Source organism: Equus przewalskii, chromosome X (genome assembly GCF_037783145.1).
Source record: "Equus przewalskii isolate Varuska chromosome X, EquPr2, whole genome shotgun sequence".
Taxonomy (NCBI): Eukaryota; Metazoa; Chordata; class Mammalia; order Perissodactyla; family Equidae; genus Equus; species Equus przewalskii.
In genome coordinates, this window is record NC_091863.1 from 103,117,089 (window position 1) to 103,132,364 (window position 15,276).

Sequence of the window (15,276 nt, forward strand, 5' to 3'; positions counted from 1 at the left end):
TATTAGCATGATCCCTACAGAAGGAGAGAAGATATCAGAACAAAAGAAAGTCCTATTTTCTACTTGCAAAGCATGCTGGTCACATGCAAAATAACTGGATATTTGAGGGCATAATTTATTGGAAATGTAAATATATAAACATTATAGTCTCAATGTCATTAATGCATACTTATTGCACATCTGTTTTATGCTTGCTTTAACTGCATGTTGCTCCCTTGTACATCATTATTTTATTGTTTATACATAGATAACATCCTGTGTTTGCAATATATCAATCCATTTGCTTTTCATATTCTTAAAATTGCATTGTGCCACAATATCTTATCAGATAAACAGTTAAAATTCATTAACTTGGATCCTAGCATTTACAACCATTTATACAAAGATGGCGCAAGAGGTTACTTTCTTTTTATATTTGGGGAAATAAAAGGATTTTCTAAGTAAATGAATACAGAAACAATGATTAGAAAGGGGCTATTCACACTGTTAGGTAAAACGTTTCTTTAAAGAAATTTTGAAGTACTTATTTGCAATCAAAACTTGGTGTACTTCTCATGATTAATTTTTATTTGTACATTGAAGCAGGTTCCCTAGGAACTGACTATATGATACTCCTACAGGCTCATTTATATTATTGTGTTTATTTAGAATAATGGTGCTACATTTCAATCAAAATGTTTAATAATTCAGTCTGAACAATAAAGTTTATTTTACTATAGTGAGCTACAATACAAAGAATACTTCATCAAGAGTCAGGTAACCTAGGTTCTAGTCGTAGCTGTGCCCATTGATGACTACCTGACCTTAGGCAAGTCCTATAACATCACTAGTCCATGGCTTTCTAATTTGAAAATTGAGGAAGGTCTCTTTTGATTCTGAAATGCAATGATCCTGGGAATAATTGTGACTTAGGATTTATGTGTATCTAATATTTTATATATAGAAAATCAATTAATATATTAGACAAAACCCTTCTCTGAGTACTTACTCTACCTTTAAATGTTGATTAGTTGATTGAATTAGAGAAGGACACCTGGTCCAAAGTCTGCCTATCAGATAATGAATATTTTCCCTTAGAATTTGGAACTGAGGAACTGATAGAGTAGGACAATTAAGCAAAGAGTACTTAATGAAGAAAGATCATATGCAATTTTGGCCAGAGTCAACTCCAGAACAAGTTTGAGCCATAGTGAGGCTGGAAGTATGGAGGATCAGAGATCCATGGGTAAAAAAAGAAAATAAATCTTCAAAGAAAAATACAAGAATGAAGTATATGCACATATAAAAACAGAGATGAGAGAACATATGACCTATGAGAAATAGGAAAAGTAGTTTCAGTTCCAGACTTTCCTGTTTCAGTTCCACCTGACCACATGGTAATTTGGATTCAATCCTTAGATGTCTACCAGATTGCCTGTTATATCCGTACAATAAACCTGTTGACATATTCTACTGCGATTGTAATTCTGCCCTTTGAGTAATAAAATTATACAATTAATCACCAACTTTTAATTTAATGTTATATATTAGTAATGCATAAGTGCTATGGAAGAAGCAAAATTAAAAATGAAGTTCAAGACATGGTCCTTTTAAGTAGAATCTTAGAGATGGTTTTGGGGATCAAAAAACAAACACTTAAAAAAGAGTGAATAATATCTGCCAGTATTTTGTTTACTTTAGATCTCTTAAATCAAAACATGTATCTCAGATAAAGCTATAGTAATAGTTTATACGTATCTCAGTCATTATAGCTTTTATGTGTTATACTGTGAATAAGGATAATCTATGCAAATATGTACAGGATGATATATTGGTTGTAATTTGTTCTGGGTGGGTGTTGCTTGGAGGGTTAGCTATTGTTTCTATTTATGCATAATTTAGTGACTGGAATCAGTGATTGAGGAAAGAAACCATACATTCTTCTTCTAACCCTAGCACCCCTACTTCATGTAGAAGTCAAGAAGTTAAATGGATTTTTTTTCATGATCCAAGCAGGATGTATCATGAATAGGGAAACCTGAATTGACCTTCATATCGCTGTGAGAAATATTTTCATTTAGTGTCTTTTCTAAACTAATTCTGTAAAATATGTATTGTTTGTTTTCTGTGGCCCCTGTGACTTCTGTAGAAGTCTCTACACCATTTGCTTAGTGGTCAGCTAATGATTGGATAGAGATTTCCTTAAAAGCCTGGAACCAATAAGTTTCCCAGTCTTTGTCAAGGATCTATGTGTATGTACTGGGACACACTTTTAACACTTAGCAAGGCAGTTTGCAACTCTGCCTTAGCCTTCACTTCCTGATTGTGCAAAGTCTCAAGGTCAGCCTGAAGTGAGAGCTCAGGAACTTCTTAAGTCTTTCTTGGACATGTGCACAGCCCTAGGAACCTGTGTGTAGCCTTCTAGGTACCCAGGAATATGTCTGAGCTTTAAAAAAAACCCCGTATGCACAACTTATTCCAAACTTTTCCTTTGAAGTTTTTGGCTTAGCCTAGTGTTTGCTCCATCTCTTGTTTACTACCTCAGGCAGCTGAGATATTAAGAAATTGCTTCTGATAATTTACTACAACAAACTTCCCCATGAAAATGTCTGTTCACACTGGGAAGATTCCAAATCTGGTCAAATAAAGACAGACTTGTGAATGATGTCTTCTAGGGAACCAACAAACTGAACAATGATAATTATGTGGGAATTTGTCTTTGAAGATTAGATTCTCATCTAACCAGTTCTCTTACCTCTAATTGTTGCCAGGATGTGTGTTGTCACTATAGTTGTACCTGCTGTTTTCAAGGCTACCATGGAATTTAGGAGAGGAGTTATAGGAATAAGGCAATTAAAAATGCTACAAACCTTGCTTTACTTGTTGAGATTCAGCAATTTTTCTTGAATAAACACTCTCCAGATTGCTGCAAGCCTCTATTTAGTTTCCAGAGTTCTGAAATGATGGCTTATATATATGTGTGTGTATATAAGTATATTTGGTAAGCATTCTCATTGCTTTTATGGAGGACAGAATTTGTGGAGATGCATTCTCTGAGTTTTCACTGATGTCACCTCCTCTCCTTTCTCTTTCACTTTATTTTCCCTCACCACAAAAAGCATTCTCTGCTTCAGCCTGTATGTAACCAACCCCACTGCTCCCAAGTTTATTTCACTTCAGTTCAAGTGACGAGTCTAGTTGAAAACAAAATCTCACATTTCTCATTCCAACTGCTAGAAAGATAATCTGATTGGTGAAACTTTTGTGCAGTATTTACCCCTGGTCCAGTTAAGTGTGATCAGGATGACCGTGTCATGTAACAGTAACATGGAACAGGGGGGCAAATCTCTAAGAATAGGGACTTATTTAGACTTGCTAGAAGCATCAAATGGGGTTGGGGTCAAGATGGCAGTGTAAGGGGACTCTGAACTCATCTCCTCCCATGGAAACAACCAATTTACAACTATTCTTGGAACACAAACCCCTGAGAGAACTGAAAACAGAATAAAAAGAACCACTGCAACAACGGACTGTCCTGACTGAAGTGAAAGAGGCAGAAATTCCTTTCTGGAGAGGAAAAAAAACACCTTCATGAGGCACAGAGCTTCACAGCCAGCTGGGAGCAATCCTAAGGTACACAGACTCCGTGGAAGACGAGAGGACCTGAGTGGGTAAGTGTCGCTGATATAAACATCGTTCAGACTGAGCAAAACAGAGATGAGTTTCATAATATCTAGCTTTGCTGGCTATTACTAGAACAGGGAATACCCCTAGAAGAGCTATGAGACACAAGGGAAAATGAAGCTAGCTCTTAAAGGGCCCACACACAAGTTCACCCATTTCAGAAAGCAACGTGAAATCCCCAGAAAGAAAGGTGCACAGTCATTTCTTGAAAAGAGACACCTGATAGGCTCTGGGCACATCTCAGTGAGAAGTGAGACCTCTCAAGGGACTGAGATATTGGCAGCAGCCATTATTGTGACCTAGTATAAGTGTGCTGACACAGATGATGGCACACGTCATTGGAATTCTTACCCTGGCCTGTTAGCCGAGGGTCTGCCCTGCCCAATAGAGCCATGATTTGATACAGCTCAGCCAGAACAGGCATCCTGCCCTAGGGAATGGCCCCACCTAACAGCAAGCCCTCAGGTAGCATGTGGTATTGCAAGGGCAGGGAACCTGGAACCTCTGCAGGCAGGGGAGTATGCCTGCCTGTGCAGGGGTAGGGCATGTGCAAGGAGCGGCTGGACAGTGAGGGGCATTGGTAGAGTGTGAGGTGGCCTCTGCAGTGGGCGACTGGGTCGACTTCAGGGAGTCAGATGTGCACACATGCCAGGACTGTGTTGATGGTGTGTGTGACCTGTGAGCCATGGGGCTTATCAGTGGCAGAAGACCTGTACTTCTCCAAGAGCCAAAAAGGGGATCAGCCCCACCTTCCAAACTCTGAAACAATGGGGTGTTCCCATGCCTGGGGTCAGCCCCACAAAGCTGCAATCCTGAGAGAGCTGACAACAGCCTTGTAGGCCAGAGGCCGACAGCAATTGTAAGTCCCTGAGCCTAGCAACCAGTCACACTGGGGGCCTACTCACTTAACAGAAAAACGGCAATAGGAGTGTGCTATGAGATCCTGCAGACAACTGTGCTGGGGCTCCCCAAACCCGATTTACAAATAGCCAGCCAGAGAAGGAAAGCCTAAACTACCTGTGTACCGGCAGTAAGAGCAACCCTGCCGCAGCAGAAGGACATATGTAGCTCACAGAGGGGTCACTCCTGGATCATTTGGACTGGTGACAAGAGTGAAGCACACTGCTGGGCCTCAAAAGGCGTCTCTTACATAAGGCCGCTTCTTCAAGCTCAGGAGATGTAGCTGAATCTTGTAATATATAGATATAAGCACAGAAAAAGAGGTATAATGAGGGGCCAAAGGATACATTCCAAGCAAGGGAACAGAACAAAACCCCAGAGAAAGAACACTAAATGAAACAGAAATAAGCAATCTACCTAACAAAGAGTTCAAACAAAATCTCATCAGGATGCTCACTGATCTTGGGAGAGGACTGAATGCACGCAGTGAGAACTTCAACAAAGAAGTGGAAAATATGAAAAAGAACCAATCAGAAATGAAGAATACAATAGTGGAAATGAAAAATTCCCTAGAGGGACTCAATAGCAGAGTAGATGATACAGAAAAACGGATCAGCAAGCTGGACGAAAGACTAGAGGAAATCATCCAAGCTGAACAGACAAAAGCAAAAAGCATTAAAAAGAAGGAGAATAGTCTAAGGGACCTCTGGGACAATATCAAGTGCTCTAACATTCGTATTATAAGTGTCCCAGAAGGAGAAGAGAGAGACAAAGGGGCAGAGAATCTGTTTGAAGAAATAATAGCTGAAAACTTTCCTAACCTAAGGAAGGAAACCAACATCCAGGTACAGGAAGAACACAGAGCACCAAATGACATAAAGCCAGAGAGGCCCACACCAAGACACGTTATAATTAAAATGTCCAAAATTAAAGATAAAAGAGATTCCTAAAAGCTGCAAGAGCAAGGCAACAAGTGACATACAAAGGAAACCCCATAAGGCCATCAGCGGACTTCTCAGCTGAGAACCTACAGGCTAGAAGAGAATGCCATGACATATTTAAAGTACTGAAAGGAAAAACCCACAGCCAAGCATACTCTACCTGGCAGGGTTATCATTCAGAATGGAAGGAGAGAGAAATAGTTTCCCAGACAAGCAAAAATTAAAGGGGTTTACCACCAACCAGTTCTACAAGAAATGCTGAAGGGACTTATTTAAGTGGGAAAAAGGAGACCACAAATAGGAATAAGAAAATTATCAAAAAAAAAAAAAAACAAACTGCAGGCAATAAAAATCACTAGTAAAGGCAAAAATACAGTAAACGTAGCAGGTCAACCACCTAAGAAAATAATATGAAGGTTAAAAGACAAAAGTAGTAAAATTCCCTATTTCAATGATAAGAGGGTAATGGATAGACAGACACAAAATAAGAGATTAGATGTGATTTCAAAAACATAAAATGTGGGAGGAGGGGAGTAAAAGAGTGGAGTTTTTAGAAAGAGGTCAAACTAAAGAGACTATCAACTCAGTATAGATTGCTATATACACAGAACATTATATATGAACCTCACTGTAATCACAAACCAGAAACCTATAATAACTGAACAAAGTATTAAGAGAAAGGAAATCAACCATATTACTAAAGAAAGCCATCAGTGGCCAGCCTGGTGGCACAGCATTTAAGTTTGCGGGTTCCACTTCGCTACCCCGGGGTTTGCCTGTTCAGATCCCAAATGCGGACCTACGCACCACTTTCTGGGCCGTGCTGTGGCAGGCGTTCCACATATAAAGTAGAGGAAGATGGTCACGGATATTAGCTCAGGGCCATCTTCCTCAGCATAAAGAGGAGGATTGGCGGCGGATATTAGCCCAGGGCTAATCTTCCTCAAAAAAATAAAAAGCCATCAAACCACAAGGGAAGAGAGCAAGAGAAGAAGAATGGAACAGAGAAGAACTACTAAAACATCCAGACAAAAGTAACGATATGGCAATAAATACATATTTATCAATAGCTACTTTAAATGTCAATGAACTAAATGCTGCAATCGAAAGGCATAGGGTGGCCGATGGGATGAAAAAACAAGACCCATATATATGCTGCATACAAGAGACACACTTCTGACCTAAAGACGCTCACAAATGGAAGGTGAAAGGATGGAAAAAGACACTCCATGCAAACGGCAAAGAAAAGAAAGCTGGGGTAGCAATACTTATATCAGACAGAATAGACTTTAAAACAAAAACCTTAACAAGAGACAAAGAAGGGCACTACATAACGATAAAGAGAACAATCCAACAAGAGGATTCAACGTGGGAAATATCTATGCACCCAACATAGGAGCACCTAAACATATAAAGCAATTATTAAAAGACGTAAGAGGAGAAATAGACAGTAACAAAATAATGGCGACTTTAACACTCCACTTACACCTAAGGATAGATCATCCAAAGAGAAGGTCAATAAGGAGACATTGGCCTTATACGACACATTAGACTGGATGGACTCAGTAGGTATATACAGAACACTCCATCCAAAAAGTGCAGAACATACATTCTTTTCAAATGCACATGGAACATTCCCCAGGATTGATCACATACTAGGCCACGGAACAAATCTCAATAAATTTAAGAAGATTGATATATTACCAAGTCTCTTTTCTGACCACAAAGCTATGAAACTAGATATCAACTACAGGAATAAAATCAGAAAAGCCACAAACATTTGGAGATTAAAAAAGAAATGATACTGCACAATGAGTGGGTCAATGAAAAAATCAAAGGAGAAATAAAAAAAATTACCTGGAGACAAATGAACATGAAAATACGACATGCCAAAATCTATGGGATACAGCAAAAGCAGTTCCCTGAGGGAAGTTTATAGCAATTCAAGCCTACCTCATCAAACAAGAGAAACCCCAAATAAACAATCTAACAGTATACCTAAAGGAACTGGAAAAAGAAGAACTAACAAAGCACAAATCAGCAATTGGAAGGAAATAATAAAAATCACAGCAGATATGAATGAAATAGAGACTTAGAAAACAACAGAAAAAATGATCAAAACCACGATCTGCTTCCTTGAACAGATAAACAAAATTGACAAACCTTTAGCCAGACTCGTGAAGAAAAAAAGAGAGAAGGCTCAAATAAATAACATCAGAAATGAAAGAGGAGAAATTACACTGTTCTTAGAAATACAAAAGACTACAAGACAATAGTACAGAAAGCTATGCACCAAGAATTTGGATAATCTAGACGAAATGGGTAAATTCTTAGAATCATACACCCTTCCAAAACTGAATGAAGAAGAAGTAGAGAATTTCAACAGAACAATCACCATTAAGGACATTGAAACAGTAATCAAAACCCTCCCAAAAAATAAAAGTCCAGGACCAGACGGCTTCCCTGGGGAGTTCTACCAAACATTCAAAGAAGTCTTAATACTTATCTTTCTCAAACTCTTCCAAAAAACTGAAGGCGGGGGGGAAGCTTCCTAATTCATTCCACGAAGCTGACGTTACCCTGATACAAAAACCACACAAGAACAATGCAAAACAAGAAAACTACAGGCCAATATCACTGATGAACATCAAAACAAAAATGCTCAACAAAATACTAGCAAGTTGAATACGACAAACCATTAAAAATGTTGTACACCATGATCAAGTGGGATTTATTCCGAAATGCAGAGATGGTCCAACATCCACAAATCAATCACCGTGATACACCACATTAAGACAATGAGGAATAAAAATCACATGATCATCTCAATAGATGCAGAGAATACATTTGACAAGATTCAGCATCCATTTATGATAATAACTCTGAATAAAATGGGTATAGAAAGTACCTCAACATAATAAAGGCCCTATTTGAGAAACCCAAAGCTAACATCATTCTCAATGGAGAAAATCTGAAAGCTATCCCTCTAAGAGCAGGAACCAGACAAGGATGCCCACTTTCACCACTCTCATTTACCGTAGTATTGGAAGCCTTAGCCAGAGCGTTTGGGCAAGAAAAAGAAAGAAAAGGGATCCAAATTGGAAAGAAAGAAGTGAAACTGTCACTCTTTGCGGATGACATGATTTTATATCTAGAAAACCCTAAAGAATCCACTAAAAAACTTTTAGAAATAATAAATGAATGCATTAAAGTTTCAGCATACAAAATCAACATACAAAAATCAGTTGTGTTTCTATACACCAACAATGAAGTAGCAGAAAGAGTAATTAAGACTACAATCCCATTTACAGTTGCAACAAAAAGAATACAATACCTAGGAATAAACTTAACCAAAGAGGTGAAAGATCTATACACTGAAAACTATAAAATGTTGTTGAAAGAAATTAAGGAAGACACAAAGAAATGGAAACATGTTGCGTGATCCTGGATTGGAAGAATTAAAATAGTTAAGATGTTTATACTTCCGCAAGCAATCTTCAAATTCATTGCAATCCCTATCTAGTTCCAACAAGATTTTTCACAGAAATAGAACAAAGAATTGTAAAATTTGTATGGAACATCAGATGACCCTGAATAGCCAAAGGAATCCGGAGAAAAAAGAACACAGCTGGAGGCATCACACTCCCTGATTTCAAAGTATACTAGAAAGCTGTACTAACCAAATCAGCATGGTACTGGCACAAAACAGGCACAGAGATCAACAGAACAGAATCGAGAGCCCAGAAATAAACCCACACATCTATGGATGGCTGATTTTCAACAAGGGAGCCAAGAAGGTACAACGGAGAAAGGAAAGTCTCTTCAATAAATGGTGCTGGGAAAACAGGACAGCTACATGCAAAAAAATGAAAGTAGATGATTACCTTACACGATACACAAAAATTAACTCAAAATGGATTAAAGACTTGAATATAAGAACTGAAACCATTAACCTTCTAGAAGAAAACATAGGCAGTACGCCCTTTGACATCAGTCTTTTCAGCATATTTTAAAGTACCATGTCTAACCAAGCAAGCGAAACAATGGAAAAAATGAACAAATGGGACAATATCAATCTAAAAAGCTTCTGCATAGGGGCTGGCCCGGTGGCCGAGTGGTTAAGTTCCCATGCTCCGCTGCAGGTGGCCCAGTGTTTTGTCAGTTCAAATCCTGGGCGCGGACATGGCACTGCTCATCAAACCACGCTGAGGCAGCATCCCACACGCCACAGCTATAAGGACCCACAACGAAGAATATACAACTGTGTACTGGGGGGACTTTGGGGAGAAAACGGAAAAAAATAAAATCTTTATAAAGCTTCTGCACGGCAAAGGAAACCATCAACAAATCGAAAAGGCAACCTCACAATTGGGAGAAGATATTTGCAAACCATATATCTGATAAGGGGTTAATATCCAAAATATACAAAGGACTCATACATCTCAACAACAAACCAACAAAACAACTCAATTAAAAAATGGGCAAAAGATCTGAACAGAGATTTCTCCAAAGAAGACATACAGATGGCCAACAGGCACATGAAAAGATGTTCCACATCATTAACTGTCAGGGAAATGCAAATCAAAACTACAAGGAGATATCACCTCACTCCCATCAGAATGGCTATCATTGACAAGACAGGAAACAACAAGTGTTGGAGAGCATGTGGAGAGAAGGGAACTCTCATACACTGCTGGTGGGAGTTCAAACTGATGCAGCCACTATGGAAAACAGTATGGAGATTTTGCTCAAAAAGTTAAGAATAGAACTACCATATGACACAGCCATTCCACTACTGGGTATCTATCCAAAGAACTGGAAAACACAAATGCATAAAGATACTTGCACCCCTATGTTCATCGCAGCCTTATTCACAATAGCCAAGACTTGGAAGCAACCTAGGTGCCCATCCAGGCGCGAATGGATAAAGAAGATGTGGAATATATACACAGTGGAATACTACTCAGCCATAAGAAAGGATGAAATCTGGCCATTTGTGACAACATGGATGGACCTTGAGGGTATTATGTTAAGTGAAACAAGCCAGAGGGAGAAAGTCAAATACCATATGATCTCACCCATAAGTGGATGATAAAAACAATGACAAACAAACACATAGCAACAGAGATTGAATAGTGGTTACTAGAGGGGAAGAGGGGAGGGAGGATGGCGAAAGAGGTGGATTAGGGACATGTGTGTGGGGATGGATTGTTACTAGTCTTTGGGTGGTGAACATGATGTAATCCATGCAGGAATCGAAATATAGTGATGTTCATCTGAAATTTACGTAATGTTACAAACAAATGCTACAGCCACAGAAAAATTTGAAAAAATAAAAATTAATAACATTTGAAAAGTTAAGAACTATTAACAAATGCAAACTAGTATAGCTGAAATAAAATACAAGGGCTTGCGTCCAGAATGCAAAGAATCAAAGATCGTGGTAGTGAGGAATAGAGCGGAGGCAGCAATAGGTCAATGGCAATCAGATGATACTCATAGAGGGATTGAATTCAGATTTAGACTTGAAGAGGAGAATTTGTCATTATTTAGAGACAGAGATGAGCAAGGCTGGGATATTCAATTTTTTTTTACTTCTTAATTTTGATTGAATTAACTAAGTTATTCAGGATCTACAAAGTTGTAATTAAAATTTTCTGGACACCTGCCTCTTTTCAGTTTCTCTCTGAAGCTTTGGTCTAGGTATATTCCTGACTAACTTGGTCTAGCAGTCCCTTTGTCCCTTTCTTATTGATTAGAGTTGTTTTTCAATCTGACCCTTACATAATTTCAGAGGGGTGGAGTCAAATGAGACACCATCTTCTTCTCTGATAAGCCATTTTCCTATACTTCGCAAGTCTAGCAATGGCCCTGCAGTAGGTCATTGAAGAGGACAATTTTCACTCCTCAAGCCTTTCTTTGTTTAGCTGTCCCTCCAACCTCCCCCTCCACATACACACTTTTCTCCTAGAAACCAAAGGCAGATCACTGTTTTCTAACATTTTTATGAATATTCTTTTCCTGTTTTAAATCAGAAAGAACAAAGTGCTAGAAAATCTGTGATATTTAGCACATTCCTGGACAAAAAAAAAAACACACCTCTATCTAATCACTACACTCATGTTTCTCTAATGCTTTAGTTAAGGATACACAAGGCAAGGCAGAAAATTTTTTTTTCACTTCCTGTAAGAACTGAGCTTTGATCTTCCTCTGACAGGCCATCCCTAAAGGCATTAACTCAAGGAATGTCAAAAAAGAGACTGGGGTCAGAAATAAAACACCTACCTGGGACTCATGTCTTCTTTTTGCATGAAGCTTTTTCTTCAGAGTCATTATTCTCTCAGCTATAGAGAAAGTTTTTGTTGCAAACTGACCTAAGCCAATTTGAGCATGCACAATTCTTAGGTTCTTTTCTCTAGATAAGGGTTGGCGCTAAGCAAGTTTGAGGTGAGTGAGGTTCAGCTGCCTTACCTAAACCTCATGGCCAGATTATAATAAAAGCAAGTATAAAGCCAAATTCTGCCACATGTATATTAAACAAACCCTCCTTAGCAAGCAGGCAGAAACTGATCATACATCTGTTCTGTAACCTCTATAAAGGCTTAGCCCTCTGTCACTTTAGGTGTTCCTACCACTACGTTGCATGAAAGTAAACTCAAGGTAGATGTAACACTATTCTGGAGGCATACATTTTTGTCGATAGTCAACATCAGGCAACTAGAAATCCTCTAGAACCTAGACCAGTGGCTGATCAAACTGTTTGGGATCAACTTGACAGAAATGTCTCACTGGATTCTAAAACACTTTCCTCAAATCTGGAGAGAAACTCCAAAATGCTTTAGCCAGTACTCATATCTGTATCTTGAATACTTTTCATTTCTCCAGCAAGAGCCCATTTCTAACAATCCATCATGCTAATAGCAAGTAACAGATTTCACCAAGAAAAGCCGATTTCTGACATTCTGTATGATAATTAGCAAAAGCCTCGGTGTTGATAGGAATAGAACAACAGAATCACTTAAAAACTCTGGCTCTGGAGTTTAGCCTTTCTGAGAGAAACTACTTGACAATATCTGGAGTATGAATTGTTCATGCCCTAATCTCATCGTTGTGGATTTTTAATTTGAACAAGCAACTGCTCCTCAAATTGAAGGTTAACCTCAATAACATATACATATCACACTATCAATGCTGAGATATTTTAGCATAACTTATAAAAATCACAGCATTTAGCTACCACGGGATTAACAGACTGGGTTATCAACTGGAATCTTACCTCCTTTGATAAAGGAAAAGGAGTTTTTTGATTGTTTAGAGCATGATCTCAGGACTCAACCTGAGTGGTGTTTGGGCTATCGAACCTTGAGATCCTTTCAACCCTACAATTCTAGTATAAAATTACTATAACATAACTGTAACTGTATTTAGAGCTATGTTGTCAGAAACCTTTCAGTGGCTCTGGAGAGATGCAACCACAAATATTTCCTCAAAGATAGCTTTCTCACTCCACTTTCAGTAGGGTGAGTTTGAGTTTTCATCCCTGTGGCAGGGACAGGTATACATTGATTGTGTAAAATATTTTGGGTTCTGGCTGTTGTGATTTTGTCATTTTTTGCCTTTGGGAGGTCTTTATAATATCAGTGAATTTAGAACTATAAATTCAGGCACAATTTGTTTTACTGACAATGCCCAAAATCCATTGGAGACACCATATGCTTCTCTGCTTCTCCTTCGTTGGCCCTGCAGGTCAGAGGTAGGTGTAGTCTTTATTGTGCTCATAGAACATCATTTAAATTGTCTTTTTCAGGGCCTAGTGCACATTATAGTGGAAAGTACAACTCCTTGCCAGGTTCTTTCCTTTGTTGTCCCCTTCCCCTGACCGCTACCACCATTACCGACAGAACACGCATACACGACTTGATTTAGTACTGAAGTTTATAGCAGACAGTTTTACCTTAAAGCTAGTAATAGTATTAGTAATAAACTACAAAAGTAGAAGTTTATGACTTGACTAAATAAGTGTTTTATTGTCCCTCCTTCTTTCCCATCTATCTAACCCAGAGAATCACAGACAGATAGGAAGGGAGAAGCCTATGGTTATTTGATCAACTCTCCACTGGCTCACCTACTGTTGGAGATAAAAGCTGTCATCTACAGAGGATAGAAAAGGTAAAAGCAGCTCTCTTGATATGTAGGCAGGTAACTTCAATGTGAAAGGAGTCTTTGAAGCTATTCCATCTAAGTGATTTACTGGAAATTTTATCTACTCAATTACATATACACATAGGCAGGATCTGGACTATTTCCCAACTGTTAGACTGTATGTTTGGGGAAAGGCCCTCACCTCCCTATTTGCCCCTGGAGATACCTTGCCCAATTTCTCAGTGTTCTGAGTCTCTGTCTTGGAACATTTTTCTTAGTATTCCTGATAATTTCTCTTTAGGAACATAGTCCTTAATATAAATGTAGCATTTTATGCTAACATCTTCTATTACCAAATTAGTAATTATACACATATGCATATATATATATGTATATGTTGTTGCTAATAGAAATAACTTTATAATTTATAACCTTCTCATACAGCAATACATACCCACTAAGTGTACTTTTACATCATTGTTAAATGAAGGTGAAGTCATTACAAATGTTATACATCATAAAGAATGGAATCTTCAGTTAATAAGGATTGTCTCTCAAATCTCTTTCTATCACAAAATTTAAACTTTTTAAAGAGATTTAAAATAGTTGTGACTCCGGTACATGCTCTATTCTTACGGAAGAAGATAAAGTGTAAGGTACTTTCACTTGCCCTACTGTTAGGGCAAGTTAGCACTCACTCTTCTATCCACCTCAGGTATGTTTCACTCATTTCTCTCCCTATCATTTCTTTCCTCCTATCTCCCCTGAACTAAGAGTGTAAGACTGTCAGTTCTTCAGTATAATTATAATCTTATGAGAAAATGGTAGCAGAAAACTCAGGCTACAGTAATTCCTTGGAAACTTCCCCAAAATTCAGGACTTGCTTTTGAGGTGTGTTTTTAAAGGAATGAAAATTCTCAAGTAGTAACCACTTTTATAATCACTTGCAATCATCATTTAAAAAATTGTCATGTAGGATTTATTATCTCCATTGTACAGAAGAGTAGGCTAAGAACTCGAAGAGGTTGTATAATATAGGTCTATCTCATTTCAAAACTGGTGCTCTTTCTGCTCTGCCTTACTGCGCCTAACCACTTGCCCTTTTGCAGCACTCTGTACTTTTCATTTTCCCTAAGCTAGCTGCCAGAAGCTCAGCTTGCTGCCTCTGTGCTGCCATAGCAATGCCTTATGTACCCCCTACCAGAAGTTATCACTCTCTATTTCATTATGTGTTTATTACCTGACAATCTCACTCATTATACTAAGTCCTCAAGACCAGCAGCCATGAGTCATTTCTTTGTATCTAGATTTCACATAGTTTCCAGCACATTCCAGTGGGTGCTGAATAAAGTTTTCTTTGAATTAATGAATAAGTACTGGGGAATTTCGAGAGGAAGAAAGAAATTTTACAGAGCCCGATTTCACTTTACTTAGCTATTAATGGCTGTGTAACTCAACAACTTTTATTTAAATAAATGAGAAATATCAAATATAGTTGGCCAAAGGTAATGTCCAACAGAAAAGAAAATCTTTCCAACTCCTCTTTTTTGGATAAAGGGAGAAAATCATGAAAATAAACACAGTAATCAGTACTATTAAACAGTGTTAAGAAAGGTAAGCTCTTAAGAAG